General features: G+C 43.3%; 2 non-coding genes across 2 annotated transcripts; both read right to left on the bottom strand.

Annotated features, from left to right (window-relative positions):
• Nucleotides 1–9,800: 9,800 nt before the first annotated feature.
• Nucleotides 9,801–9,904, bottom strand: LOC123825345. The gene has a single exon (XR_006786886.1). It is a non-coding gene; the product is annotated as a U6 spliceosomal RNA (small nuclear RNA).
• A 660-nt stretch (nucleotides 9,905–10,564) lies between these two features.
• On the bottom strand, nucleotides 10,565–10,686 carry LOC123825368. Its single transcript, XR_006786903.1, has one exon. It is a non-coding gene; the product is annotated as a small nucleolar RNA SNORA26 (small nucleolar RNA).
• Between the last annotated feature and the right edge of the window lie 211 nt (nucleotides 10,687–10,897).

Genomic DNA, 10,897 nt, shown 5'->3' with positions numbered 1-10,897 from the left:
CTCCAACTCAGACTTGCAGGGGCTGCTGGCTGCCAAGCTTCAATATCCTTGATCACTTCTTCCCTCTGGACTTCAAGTCCCACAAGGCAAGAAAGTTGACAGACTCGATCGCAGTTTATAAACTAAACAGAAACAGATTGTGCGAATTTAGTCTGTATTTATTCTTTTCCCGCCAAGTAATTGTCCGTGCTCTCTAGCTATCCAAGATGTTACTGTCAAATGTGAAAAAGTGTTTTCCTCCTCTTTGAGCCTAGGGAAACAGGAGAACCGTCTCTACTATCTAAGCACCTTTATTACCATTAATAAATATGTTGAATTAGTAACTGTAGGCTATAACTTGCACTCTATGTTGCACACACACACACACACACATACACACACAACCAATTGTACACTGTTCTTGAAGCTTCTGCAATCAATAATATAGAAGGAATTTTTTTAAGATTTTATTTATTTATTTTTAGAGAGATGGGAAGGGAGAGAAAAAGAGGGAAAGAAACATCAGTGTGTGGTTGCTTCTCTCCTGCCCCCTACTGGGTACCTGGCACACAATCCAGGCATGTGCCCGGACTGGGAATCAAACCAGCGACCCTTTGGTTCACAGACCAGTACTCCATCCACTGAGATACACCAGCCAGGGCAGAATGAAGTTTTATCTTGGCATTTCAAATAGTATTTTTTGCACTTATACCAAATACAGCCCAAAGATGTTACTAGTCTTGATTTAACTTCAGTTTTCAATGAAAAATACTTATTTGACTTAATGAAATGATATATTTTCTCAATGAGAAGGATGACACACAGGGTAGATTCAATAAAAATCACAATCATCATAACCAAAATCAGTGGACCACATTTACCCTGTATCGGGTGTCCTGGTAAGCTCTTTACATAGGTTATACTGAACTTTATTCTCAATTTAATAGCTCTGGGGTAGGTGTTATTATTATTCCCATTTTACAAATGAGGAAATGATTTGCAGACAAATCTAAAATGGTACTTTATCCATTATAAAGACAGAAGTTCTTCTTAAAGTGCCAATTTGCTATTGAAAGACATTTGATAGAATATTGTGGATTTTACAGAATTTTATTCTCAAACACGAGGTCCAAAGACATTTTATGGAAGATGGTAAGGACATGCAGATACAATTGCATTAAAGTTAGATTTAGAATTTAGTGACAGAAAACATTTCAAGGGCTATCCATCTCCTGCAGGATAAAATCCAAAGTAAGGGGCTTTTATTATCTAGTGTCAGCCTACTTCTCATCTTACTATATTCTTCAAAACTGAACCTCTCAGTTGCTAAACAGCCAAACTATTTCCCATTTCAATGTCTCTGTACATCCTATTCTCTCTGTAACCCTCTTCCACACCTTTTCTTTTTTAAAGCCACTTTCTTGACAACACATATCACCATCAGCGCCTCCACCACTCAGGTCACACTCAGGTTCTTTCAGGCTACTCTATACTTTGTACTTGTTTCTATCACACTGTATTGCATGTTGTTGCAATTTCAAAGGCATGTGGTGGTCAGGCTGGTAAAGTTAAAAGATGGAAAATGGAAGGGTGTGAGTATATGCACATACATTAGGTGAGTGTTGCAGACTAAATGGGGCAAGGGCTTGGAGCTTCACCCCAGTGTTACTACATGAGAATTCTGACCTATATGCTAGACATTACAATTTTCAAGAGGAACTGGAAATTTAGATCTCTATGTGAAATATCCAAAATAGTAAACATTAGCTCAACTGTGGTTTTGGTTTGGTTTGGTTTCTTGAACTCCAGACCATAGAGAAACAACTGTATAAAATTCCAGCATCTGTTATTCACTGTTATATCAGCAGCTAGCAGAGTGTGTGCTAAATAGTAACAACAGCTTCAATTTCTGGTCACTCTTTTTTTTTTTTGGTTGCACAACACTGACTATACTAAAAACCACTGAACTGTACATTTTTAAAAAGATTTTATTTATTTTTAGAGAGAGGGGCAGGGAGGGAGAAAGAGGGAGAAAAACATTGATGTGTGAGAGATACATCAATGAACCACCTCTTGCACAACATGCCCTACAACCCAGGTTGTGAGTATATGCACATACATTAGGTGAGTGTTGCAGACTAAAGTGTTGCAGGACATGTGGCACATGTCCTGACCAGGAATCAAACTAGTGACCTTTGGGTTTGCAGGCCAGCAATCAGTCCACTGAGCCACACCAGCCAGGGCTCTGGTCACTCTTTATGTGCCAAGTACTGTGATGGGTTGTAAGTACACTAATTCATTTAACCTTATAACTACTCTTTGAGTAGATATGATTATGCCTTTCACTTTGCAAATGAGGAAACTGAGGCACAGAGCAGTTAGATTACTTGGTCAAGGTGACATGGCTAATAAGTAAGAGATTTAGGCTTGAATTTGGGTAGTTTGACATCAGAACCTGCACTCAAACACAGCATACAGTGCATCTTTTGTAGGTGCTTTCTGTCTTTCACTGTTCAAAGAAAAACAGAATGAAGTTGAATATAAGCCATAGATTCTCATCCTGGTTCTGCTAATAACCAGACAAATACATGCGGTAAACCACATAATCTCTGGTTAGTTGTAAAATGAGGTTTCATTACATTATCTTTAACTTCTCTTCCAGCTCTAAAATTCCTATGATCCTTATATCTGTGTTTCAGGCAGACAGATAACAGGATATAATGCAATTAGAGTTGCGTGACAATGTCTTGTTTAAAAGGAGAGTTTCTCTCCTCTCTCACCAAACATGTTTTAGAAAACATGCATAGGGAAGGTAAGCAGAACCATAAGGGAAAAATATATAAGGCTAGAAAAGAATATAGTCAATTTAGAAAATACAAATTAAAAACATGAAAATATAAAGAAGTTTCCTCCACTGAGGCAGTTAAAGAAGTAGTATAATGCCTTACATTTATGTAGCACTTTATATTTTACACAGAGCTTATGCAAACATTATACATTTTAATTCTCACTTCTCATTAGTCCATTCTGAATTATTTATTGAGAGCCCTCTAGAACCCATGACGAGTCATCAGCAAAATCCACTATATCTTTACCCTCTCCCCTGAACAGTTCCTTAACTTTCCTCAGCGGAATATGGCTGTCTCCTAGCACCCTGCTTCCTTTTCCCTCCTCCTCCCACTGAGCCTTGTCATGAAGTAGGTGTGCTGCTGGTCCTCCTTGTTCCTTCTGGACAATCCTCTTGTAGGAGGGTGCAGCCAAGGGGACCCTAAAAGAAGCATTTGTAATGGGGTCCAGAATTCAAGGTGTCTAGGAAATATTAGAAAGATATATGGGATGTCCTCACCCTCCACCACAGGTGTGAGTTGGGGGAAGGGACACATGGAGCAGGGTGCTAGGAGACAGCCATATTCCCTTGAGGAAATGAAAACAGCTCCATTGAGAGCTGTTTTGCATAGCAATAGCTTTGCAGCTAACCTCTGGCGTGGTCATTTAACACATCTATAACCTTTAACTGGTTGCATAGATATGCTAAATAGCTGTGGCCATGCTCTGAGCCAGGAGGATGGAAGGAACTTTCCCCCAAGATGCAACTGGGAGGCAACTCCCCCTAGTTACAGCGCCTGCATGAGAACTTGGACATGGCTGGTTCCACGACATGGGGCCACCCCTGTGCAAACTCATGATGGCAGCCCAGTAAAGCTGGAAGGATATTTAAACCCAGACTCAGCAGCCATTGAAGAGGGAGCCACGCGGCTGCAGCCGTGTAAGGAAGGGACCATGGGGCTGTGGCACTGAGGAGAACCATGTGGCTTTGGCCACAATGGGGGGACCCCCCCCCCCTCACCACAGCCATAAGAAGAATCACCATGCAGCTTTAGCAGAGAATTACCATGCAGCTTTAGCTGGAGATCCTGGCAACACAGCTGATGATGCTGGGAACCAAGAGAGGCCTCCCAGCTGAGCACGGATTACTGGGAAGAACCAGAGGCTGCCTGAGCCATGGACTTCTATTTCTTTTCCTGAGATACGGTACCCCAGACTGGGCAAAGGGGAGAAGGAAGGACTGTGTGTGTTTGTGGGTGTTTTAAGACACTTTGGGATTTTGATGAAGACATTAAGTCATTACTCTTAAGTCTGTATAACTTGAGTAAATAATTCCTTTCCTTTTTCACCAATCCCTAACATAGAGAGCTATAATTCTCTGGCAAAGGGAAAGGTGAACCTAGTACAGGGGAACCCCAGGAGAAACAGGGATCAATTCAGTAGCATTGTGGGACCCTTTCCCTGGTGGTCAATCAGGGAAAGTCATGGGAGACCACATATGCAGTAGCTTTAAAGTAATACAACTACTTGTACATGCGCAGTAAAGCCCACCAAACCTAGCCAGGAAGGATCTGCCCTATAAGAATAGAGTCCCTCCAGCCCATGAGGTCAATCTCTGCTTGGAGTTGGCCTGCTCCCATGTTCTCTGCTATAAACTCTGGGTTTTTGGTTCAATTCTTTGTACCGATCATCAAGAACCTGGTTACCTGTGCCCACCTGTGACACTCCCTCTCTCCTTCCTAAAAACCTTTAGCTGTCTTCAGGATATACCATATAGTAACTGTACTGTTATTGTTACAGAACACAACAAGGGGGGGGGCCCTGGGACGATATACTATTATTGAAAGAAGGCCCCGGGTCCGTTATGTCCGCCATCCTAGGAAAGACGTCTCTCAATGCCAGAGATTCGTGAAAAGGAAAGGAAATGTTTATTTAATGCTATACTAACTTAAAGTAGTGACCTAATGTCTTTATCAAAAATCCTAAAGTCCCTAAAAACACCCACAAACACACAGTCTTTCCTTCCTTCCCCCTTTGCCCAGTCCAGAGTACTGTATCTCAGGAAAGGAAATAGAAGTCCATGGCTCAGGCAGTCCTCTGGTTCTTAGTTAGTCCTCCATCTCGACTGGGAGACCTCCTTGGGTTCCCGGCACCCTCGGCTGAGTCGCCAGGATCTCTGCTAAAACCAGGTGGTGGTTCCCCCTTCTAAAGCTGTGGGGGTCCCCACTCTGGCACAGGCACGTGGTCCTCTCTCCCAGGGCCATGGGAGTCTCCACTCTGTCAAGGCCATGTGGTTCTCCTCCTCTGGGATGCAGGAGTCTCCACTCTGCCAAACCCACGTGGTTCCCCTCCTCAGGGCTGCGGGAAGGGAGAGTTCCCACTCTGTCCAAAGCCGCGTAGTTCCCCCTTAATGGCTGCTGTGTCTGGGTTTAAATCCCCTGCGCCAATCTTCTTCTGCAGCCCCATTTCTGACTCCTCCTACACTTGGGCACACTTGCCCTCAATCTGCTGTCCAGCTTTTCTGGTCGCCATCGTGGGTCTGGGCAGGTGTCACCCCATGTCATGGAGCCAATCTTCTCCCAGCTCCCACGCAGGTGCTGTAACTCAGGGGACCTGGCCCCCAGTCACATCTTGGGGGGGAGATCCCTTTACATCCCCCTGGCCTTGAGCATGGCCATAGCTATTTAGCATATCTAAGTGACCAGCCAAAGGCTATAGGTATGCTAAATGACCATGCCATGGATTAGCTGCAAAACTGCCCTGCATGTTCTTGCTCTGTGTGCCCCTTCCCCCAACTCACACCTGTGGGGGAAGGGGTGAAGACACTTTAAAATCTCCTGGACACCTTGAGTTCTGGACCCCATTTCAAATGCCTATTTGGGGTCCCCCCTCTTGGCTGCACCCTGTAACATTATCAATATGCCCCCAAGTTCACTCCCCCTTATTGTTTTGAATATTTTAGCCCTTGGTTCATTCATTCCAATCCTCTGCCTATCATAATTACTTTTATTTATTTATTTTGAGAGAGAGGGGAAGGGAAGGAGAGAGAGGGAGAGATAAAGCAATGTGCAGGCCAAAGTCCAGCCCACTGAGTCACACCAGTCAGGGGGGCTGCCTATCATAATTTTTGGTCCTTTTGGTGTTCCTGCAGATAATACTATACCACTCCATTTCCTACTGGGTTTGCTCTAGTGCAAAGTAGATATAAAATAATGTGGGCTTTTTCTTTTCGTTTTATTTTATAGCTGTTCAAGTACAGTTGTCTCCATTTTCCCCCCACCACTCCCACCCACCCCGTGGGCTTTTTCCTTCTAGTTTTCCTCCTATATCTTCTTTGGGGTAACTTTTTTCTAACCTGTTTTACTAAATATTTTAATATTACAAAATAATTTAAACAGAAAGGTATTCAGAACATTATATATCTAACACAGTACCCACCGCTAAGCTTTGTCAAATCTTAGCATTTTACCACATTTGCTCCATATGCCTTCTCAATCCCAATTCCTTCCAGAGTAACCACTATTCTGACTTTGGTGGGGGTCATTTTGTTCTGTTTTGTTCTTAAATATTTTATTTATTTATTTATTTTTAGAGAGAGGAAAAGAAAGGGAGAGAGGGAGAAAAGAAACATCAATGTCTGAGAGAAAAACTGATCAGCTGCTGTCTCCTGCACACACCTCAACCAGGAATTGAACCTGCAAGGTATGTTCCCTGACCAGGAACTGAACCAGCTACCCCTTGCTTTGCAGGACAGCACCAAACCAACTAAGCCACACCAGTCAGGGTCTGCCTTCGATGTTTTTGTTTGCCATGCATGTGTACATACTATTTTGTATGTTTGTGTCCATAAATAATACATAGGATTGCTTAGCATAGTTTGAAGGGCTCATACATACATATCATGCTACAACTTCCTTGTTCCTTAACAATGTTTCTGAGATTTATCCATTGTTGGGGACTGCCCTGCCTGGTCTCAGGAAGCTGTAACCCCCCGTGACTTAGGCTGAATGAGAGACTTCCAGACTGCGAGCCACTAAGGAGACAAAATTTATTTCCCTGGCATGAACGCTGCCTGTTCTGTGCCTGCCCTCCTAAGCTTGATCAGCTAGCCAATGACGGGTAAGATTTCCCACAGAGGGAATCGCCTAAGACAGGCATGATCACGAGGGGGCCTCTAGGAAGAGACTCGGGGCTGTGGAAATGAAGGGGTGATAGACATCAACCCCTGACCCCTCGGCTTTGTCAAAGCCTGAGTCCTCGTTCTTAGAAGTGAGAAAGCCAAGTCTCCTGGCTGCCTTTGTCTCCTCTGTTGACTCAGGCCTGCGGAAATAACAGGGGCAATGCAGCCCAGACCAGAGTCAGCAGACCACCAGGGTAATCAGGCCTGGGACATGAATATGCAAGATCCTGTGAGATCTGTTTGCTGGAGGATGTTATTAAATTAGAATATGAAGGCACCAGCAGGAAACGAGACTAGCCTTTTAGGTCCTGCAGTGATAAAACCCCAAACTCTGCCCAGAATCACAGCGGGGGTTCTGTCTTCACCTTTGAAAGTCACCTATTTCTTTTGATCTTTTCTGCCAGACTGTGAATCCACAAACTAAATCTGTGTTCTCAGTAAAAATCTGCTTGGGAAGGGAAACAGGGCACTCTCCACTAGAGAGAGTGGCCGTTCTGTCCCTATTTCCCCACAGGACCTGGTTGTCTCTGTGTATGTTTTTCTTATGTTTTGATGAGCATCTTCAGGGATGGATACTGCTAGCCGGCATCAGCCACAATCCATTGTGATATGGGTAGCTCTAATCAAGTTATTTTAACCTGCTCTAAAGTACTCCATTGAGTTACATATATTCCATTTAGTGAATATTAAAAACTTTACCCATTTACCTGTCAATTTGTAGGAGGGTGCAGCCAGGGGGCCCCCAAAAGAAGGATTTGGAATGGGGTCCAGAATTCAAGGTGTCCATGAAATATTAGAAAGATATATAGAATGTCCTCACCTTCCACCACAGGTGTGAGTTGGGGGAAGGGACACATGGAGCAGGGCCATTGAGAGCTGTTTTGCATAGCAACAGCTTTGCAGCTAACCTCTGGTGTGGTCATTTAACACATCTATAACCTTTAACTGGTTGCATGGATATGCTAAATAGCTGTGACCATGCTCCGAGCCAGAAGGATGGAAGGAACTTTCCCCCAAGATGTAACTGGGAGGCAACTCCCCCTAGTTACAGTGCCTGCATGAGAGCTTGGAGATAATGGGCTCCACAACATGGGGCCACCCCTGCCCAGACCCACTATGGCAGCCCAGTAAAGCTGGAAGGATATGGGAGTGCTGGCAAGTGTAGCCGATTGTGGGAGGAGTCCAAAATGGGGCTGCAGAGGAAGATTGGCCCAGGGATTTAAATCCAGATTTGGCAGCCATTGAAGAGAGGACCCTGCAGCTGTAGCAGTGAGGAGAACCAAGTGCTTTTGGCAGGGTGGGGACCCCCCCACCACCCCGCAGCCATGAAAAGAACCACCATGCTTCTTTAGCAGAGAATTACCATGCAGCTTTAGCTGGAGATCCTGGCAACACAGCTGATGATGCTGGGAACCAAGAGAGGCCTCCCAGCTGAGCACGGATTACTGGGAAGAACCAGAGGCTGCCTGAGCCATGGACTTCTATTTCTTTTCCTGAGATACGGTACCCCAGACTGGGCAAAGGGGAGAAGGAAGGACTGTGTGTGTTTGTGGGTGTTTTAAGACACTTTGGGATTTTGATGAAGACATTAAGTCATTACTCTTAAGTCTGTATAACTTGAGTAAATAATTCCTTTCCTTTTTCACCAATCCCTAACATAGAGAGCTATAATTCTCTGGCAAAGGGAAAGGTGAACCTAGTACAGGGGAACCCCAGGAGAAACAGGGATCAATTCAGTAGCATTGTGGGACCCTTTCCCTGGTGGCCAATCAGGGAAAGTCATGGGAGACCACATATGCAGTAGCTTTAAAGTAATACATCTACTTGTACATGCTCAGTAAAAGCCCACCAAACCTAGCCAGGAAGGATCCGCCCTATAAGAATAGAGTCCCTCCAGCCCATGAGGTCAGTCTCTGCTTGGAGTTGGCCTGCTCCCATTTTCTCTGCTATAAACTCTGGATGTTTGGTTCAATTCTTTGTACTGATCACCAAGAACCTGGTTACCTGTGCCCACCTGTGACAAATGGACATTTAGATTGCTTCGATTTTTTTCATTATAAAAGTAGTTGTCTCCGTGAATATTATTGTATGTATCTTTGGGGGCATATGTCTGAAGATTTTAGGTAAAAGGTCTTCCAGGTGGAACTTATGTAATCCAGGGAGTGTATCCTGGGGGCAGGAAAAAAGATACTAAGACTTCCATTTATATAATTTTCAATTTCATCATTGTTTGGAATAAAGTAGATATAGGGAAGCAGCCAGAAGTCCATTTATTACTCTCGTTCATGCTCATTAAGTTCTTTGTGCCTCATTGTTTTTTAACCAGCAGATCTTGCTTCTGAAGGGAAGCAAACTTAAATCCAATCACCACCACAAGGTGGAGCTGAGACATCATCTGTAAAATCAACAAATCTTGTTTCTGATTGTCTCAGGTCCCTGCTGGTAGCTGGAAAAATAAGTCAGGAGACCAGAGACAGCAACTAATAATTAGTACTCAAAATCAGAGTGGGGTTTTTTTAAAGATTTTATTTATTTTCAGAGAGAGGGGGAGGGAGGGAGAGAAACATCAATGTGAGAGACAAACATCAGTTGGCTGCCTCTCACAGGCCCCCAACCAGGGACCTAGCCCACAACCCAAGTGTGCCCTGATTAGGAATCGAACCAGCAACCTTTAGGTCCACAGGCCAGCACACAGTCCCCTGAGCCACACCAGCCAGGGCCAGAGTGAACCCTTTAATTATTCAAACTAAAGGGACTTTAGGAACCTACATGATAACTAGATGAGACCATTTTTTTCTTTTTTCTTTTTTTTCCAAAAAATATAGAATGCTTTACAAATTTGCATGTCATCCTTGCATAGGGCCATGCTAATCTTCTCTATATTGGTCCAATTTTAGTGTATGTGCTGCCAAAGAACACACAAGAATGCACATAATTTTCTTTTCTTTAAAGATTTTATTTATTTTTAGGCTGAGGAGCAGGGAGCGAGAGAAACATCAATGTGTGATTGCCTCTTGTGCACCCCCTACTGGGGACTTGGTCCACAACCCAGGCATGTGCCCTGACTGGGAATTGAACTGTTCACCCTTTGGTTTGCAGGTTGGCACTCAAGCCACTGAGCTACACCAGCCAGGGCAGCACATGATGTTTTGTTTTGTTGTTGTTTTTTAATTGAATAGTTTGAAAGAAATATCAATTTCTTGTATGTTCCCTGACTGGGGATCAAACCCACAACCCTACAAATCAGGATGATGATCTAACCAACTGAAGGTCAGCTACCCGGCCAGCATAAGGCCAATTTATAATAATACCAATTATGTAAGACATGATTTCAATTCCGTAAGAATGAAACAATCTAAAGGTGCTTGAAGTAGTCTGTACACTGATACAAGAACCATTCTTGTATTAATTGTGTATATAAATTAGTTACAGGATTAGTTCATCTATAAATTTAATAACATTTATGTTGGGATATTCATGTTATTATTGTTATTATTCCACTATCTCATGGTTCAAATTATCATGTGCTTTTCTGCAGCCTATATCTCATTGTTTCGTTTTGTTGTTGTTTTTCTTTTCAGCTGTGACTCCAGACAGGATCCAAAGAGGAGTTTTACAATCTCGTCTCTGGGTTTTATGGAGACTTACTTTACCCTTCTGTGTTAGCCTCCTAAGGCACTGCGTCAACCTTAAAAGGGCACAGGAAAGGGCGTATATGTCATTGTTTTTTTAAGTAGAGAAACTTCCTTTTCTTCAATATTTTTCTCAAGGGCAAATATTTTATATGCATTTTTTATTTTTAATCTGTATAGCTCTTCACATTTTTTTGTACAGTTAGTTTTGTTTTAGATATCTTTTGTTTTGGCCTCCCCAGTATCCATCCCTTTTGTGAGATAATAGCTTCCTGATTTT

Source organism: Phyllostomus hastatus, unplaced genomic scaffold (assembly GCF_019186645.2).
Source record: "Phyllostomus hastatus isolate PE091 unplaced genomic scaffold, TTU_PhHast_1.1 phas_contig_62, whole genome shotgun sequence".
NCBI classification, from domain to species: Eukaryota; Metazoa; Chordata; class Mammalia; order Chiroptera; family Phyllostomidae; genus Phyllostomus; species Phyllostomus hastatus.
The sequence above is the reverse complement of the archived record's forward strand: the minus strand, read 5'-3'. Positions and strand labels throughout refer to the sequence as shown.